This window comes from Elephantulus edwardii, unplaced genomic scaffold, assembly GCF_000299155.1.
Source record: "Elephantulus edwardii isolate Elephantulus edwardi_28Jun2011 unplaced genomic scaffold, EleEdw1.0 scaffold00188, whole genome shotgun sequence".
In the NCBI taxonomy this organism is placed as follows: Eukaryota; Metazoa; Chordata; class Mammalia; order Macroscelidea; family Macroscelididae; genus Elephantulus; species Elephantulus edwardii.
The window spans coordinates 2,741,047-2,745,724 of NW_006399938.1; positions in this window are offsets into that span (position 1 = coordinate 2,741,047).

Here is a 4,678-nt window from a genome sequence, read left to right on the forward strand (position 1 = left end):
TACATAGCAAGTGAATGCAAAAACCATGAACTGTATCAGGTGCACCTTAGTCTCCAGACTGATATCACTGCTCTTCAGTACTTTGGAGGGTCTCTGACTGCAGACTTCCAGTGCAATTTGTCTTTTAATTTCCTGGCTGCTGGTACCAAGAGTGTTCATTGTAGAGCCAAGTAAACTGAAGCTGTCAACAATCTCAATCTTTTCACCATTTATCATGATGCTGCCAATCAGCCCATTAGTAAGAATCTTCATTTCCTTGATGTTGAGCTTCAATCCTTATTGAAGGCTTCAGTCCTTGACCTTCTGCACAAGTGCTTCAGGTCCTCCAAAATTTCAATAAACAGGGTTGTATAATCTGCGTAACACAGATTGTTGATGAATTTTCCTCCAATCCTAATGCCACACTTCTCCTCATACAGTGTAGAAATTATCAAACAGTATCATTGATATAACATGCAAGTAAGATTCTGCTAAAGATTATCCAAAAAAGAACTGGAAGAGCACATCAACAGAGAACTGCCTGAAGTGCAGGTTTGATTTAGAAGTCTGTAGCACTAATGATATTATAGCTAATAGCAGATACATCTTGGCTGAAAGTAGAAAGTACCAGAGGAATGTCTCTGTGTTTCATTGACTATGCAAAAGGCATTTGACTGTGTGTTTCACAACAAGCTATGACTGACTTTGAAAAAAAATAGGAATCCCAGAACTCTTGATTGTGCTTATGCAAAAACTATACTTGGACCAGAAGACAATCTTCAGAACAGGGCAACGAAGCACTGCATGGTTCAAAATTGGTAAGGGTTAGTGTCAAGGATGTGTCCTAGTTCCATAACTTTTCCATCTCTATGAATCTAGTTAGGTGTCATCAAATCCATATGAACAACAGACTTGAACCCTGTCCTATCCTATGTCATGTCCACATTTCCTGACACATTAGAGCTCATTGTGGTAGTCATCACCTCAACCCACCTGTTCAAGGGTCTTCTTCTCTGTCAATCCTTCATCTTTCTAAATATCAGGTCTGTCTCCAAGGAATAGTCTTTCCTAGAAAAATGCCTGAAATATGTGATGCAAAACCTTGTCATCTTTGCCTCAAAAAAGTACTCTAGCTGTACCCTATCCAAGACATATTTGTTTGTTCTTTTGGCAGTTAGTTATTTTGGATATTCAGTGCTCTTATCTAACCCCACAGCTTAAAAACTCTTCTGCCATCCATATTCATTGTTCTGCTCTTGGTTTCATAGCAAGTGATGGGAAAACATATCTTGAATCAGATGCACTTGAGTTACCAAATACATCTCCAGGTTTTCTGACTGCTGGTACCAAGGGTGTTAATTATGTTTCCAAATAAGATGAAATTGTTGACAGTTTCAGTCTTTTCTCCCTCTATCAAAATGCTGCCTGTCAGACCAGCACTGTGGTAAGAATCTCACAGTGCTAAGAATCTTTGTTTTCTTGATATTGAAAATCATAGAAAATCAAAAGGGCTGAAATTGCTCAGTATTTCTTAAGCTGAAAAAATTGAACAGCAAATTCAAGCCATGAGTGGCAATACTTAAGGATGCTTTGGGCATAATGTCAAATGATCCAAGAAGCATTAAAAGAAGATGCAAGAGTAAACAGAGTCATTGTACCAGAAATAATTGGCTGACACAGAAGAATTTCATAAAACAATCTATGAGCAAAAGCTTATGGTGATGAAGGAGGAAAATCAAGCTGTTCTGAAAGACCTGGCACAAAATAAGGCTCCAGGAATTGATGGCATACCAATTGATATATTTCAATAAACAGACGCTGCCCCGGAAGGTCTCACTAATTTGTGTCAAGAAATATGGAGGACAGGCACCTAGCCAACTGATGGAAGAGATCGATATTTGTTCCCATTCCAAAGAAGAGCGACCCAACAGAGTGCAGAAATTATCGAACAAAATCATTAATATCACATTCAAACAAGATTATGCTGAAAATTATCCAAAAATGACTGGAGCAATGCATCAACAGAAAACTATCAGATGTGCAGGCTGAATTTAGAAGAGGCCATGGTACTAGGGATATTATAGTTAATGTTAAGTGAATCTAGGCAGAAAGCAGAGAATGCCAGAGGAATGTCTATCTGTGTTTCATTGAATATGTGCAAAGGCTTTTGTGTGGATCACAACAAACCGTGGTTGACTCTGAGAAGAATGGGAATCCCAGTACATTCGATTGTTCTTATGTGAAACCTATACTTGAACAAAGAAGCAGTCATAAGAACAGAGCAAGCAGACACGGACTGCATGGTTCAAAATTGGTAAGAGTGTCCTCCAAGGTTGTATTCTTTTTTTCATCAATTCCTGGAGCCTTATTTTTTGCCAATGCCTTCAATTCGGCTTCTACTTCCCCATTGATTACCACTGATTCTTGTTCATATGGAACTTCCTAAAATTTCTGAGTCACTTAGCATTTTTGTCACAGTGACTGTATATTCTCTTCCTTTTCTTTTAATGCTTTCTGTGTCGTTCAATATATTGCTCATAGTATTTTTCAGTAGTGTGATTTGATTTCAGTTCTCTTAGCTTGAGACATACAGAGTGTTTCTTCTTTTATTTTCCAATTCATGCACTCTACACATTACATTACAATACATTGCTTTGTCTTCTTGAGCTGCATTTTGAAATCTTCTATTCAGTTATTTTAGTTCAGCATATTTTCCCTTTGTTTTGGCTTCTTGAAGCTCTGGAGCAATTTTTAGAGTCTTCTGACCTAAATTTCAGTATTTTTCTTCCCCTCTGTCTTTATAATGATTCCAGTTGGATTCTAGGAGGTAAGTTGTTTTTATTTAATTAATATTCAGTTATGAATTATTTGTCTCTTTTGTTTGAATTAAAAATCAGTTGTGGGCTGGAAGACTCTTGTTTAAACCACTTAGGACCCAGTGAGTGGGTGTTTGTGATTAATAGTTGGTTAGTTGCCCTTCAGCCTGGTGTGAAAACTAATTTGTTATTAGTGGCAAACTAAATTGTAAGTTTGCTGTGTTTGGGGAGAAAGTCATTCTAATTGGTACAGCATTTGCCTGCTCAGTTTGCTGTACTGAGATAACTTGCGGGTTTCTGATAGTGAAAGCTATGCCACTGGTGTGTCAAATACCACAAGACTTACCCATGGTGAACAGGTTTTAGTAGAGTTACCAGATTAAGACAGGCTAGGAAGCAGGATTAGCCAACTACCTCTTAAATAACAAACCTCTGAAAACTCAATGAACAGTAAAGGAACATGGATAGTTATAGCAGCAGTGATAGAGCTCAGACTGGAATGCAGTCGAAATGAAGAACATGAATGACAAACATCATTTAGTATTTGGAACTTGGAATGTTTGTAAAGTGTGTGTTGAAAAACTACAAACTGTGAAAAATGAAATGGAGTACATAATATTGACACACTTTGCATTAGAGAAATGATATGGACGATCTTTGTCCACTTTCAATAAGAATCATATGGTATATTATGGTGGGAATGAAAAACAGAAGAAGAATGGTGTTGTATTCTTAGTCAAAAGGTCAATTTCAAGCTCTATCCTGAAGTACAATGTTAGGATATTATCCATTCATATACAAGAAAGACCCACTAATATGACTATAATATTCAAATATATGCTTCTACATCTAGAGCCAAAGAGGAAGAAGTTAATCTTGGAATCTGAAATTGAGCAAATATGCAATCAGAATACTTAATGATAATTGATGCCTAGGAAGCATAAGTTGAAAATGGTGAAGAAGGAATAGTAATTACAAAATAAGGGTTTGGTTTTAGAAAAACAAGCTGGAAATATAATGATTGCATTTTGTATTTTCAATGACTTTTTTATTGGAAATACCTTTTTATAAAATACATTTTTTTATTTTATACTGGTTTACTTATGAAGTTCATATGCATTGTTTTCCCACCTGATATTTTCCATTTCCTTTACCCATTCCTCCCTCTACCCACCTAATACTGTGACCCTATGATTACCCCCTGCCCATTCTCACACCTCTGCTCCTACACTCCCCCCATCTTGAATCTCACACAAATTTTACTAGTTATCTTTCTTTTTCTATAAAAATAGACTTCTACAGTATTTATCCTTATGGAACTGAGTTTGTTTACTTAGCATAATGCTCTCCAGACCCTCCCAAGTTAAGCAGTAATTTTCAAAATCACTGCTCCTACATACTATCTGTATTTGATCATGTGAATATACCAAGTGTGATTGAATGTTTGGTCTATTTCCATGTTCTTATGATGGTGAATAATGCTGCTATGAAAATTGGTGTTCAAATCTCTGTTTGTGTTTCAGTTCTAATTTTCTCAAGGTATATTCCAAGCAGTGCAATATCTGGATCATAGGGAATTTCTATGTTCAGCTTTTTGAGAAAATGCCAACGTGACTGACTTCCAGAGTGGTGGTGTTGTTCTGTACCGTCGAGTCACCTGTGACTTATAGCAACCCTTTGTACAATAGCTCTGAAGCCTGCCTTGTCCTGAGTCAGTCTCATTGACACCTATACACCTACCCTCATTGCCCTAGTTATTGTATCAATTCATCTCATCTGAGATCTTCCTCTCCTGTGCTGTCCCTCCACCCTCCCAAGCGTGGTATCTTTCTCCAAGAATTGGTCACTCTGGCCACAGACCCAAAGTATACAAGACAGAGTTT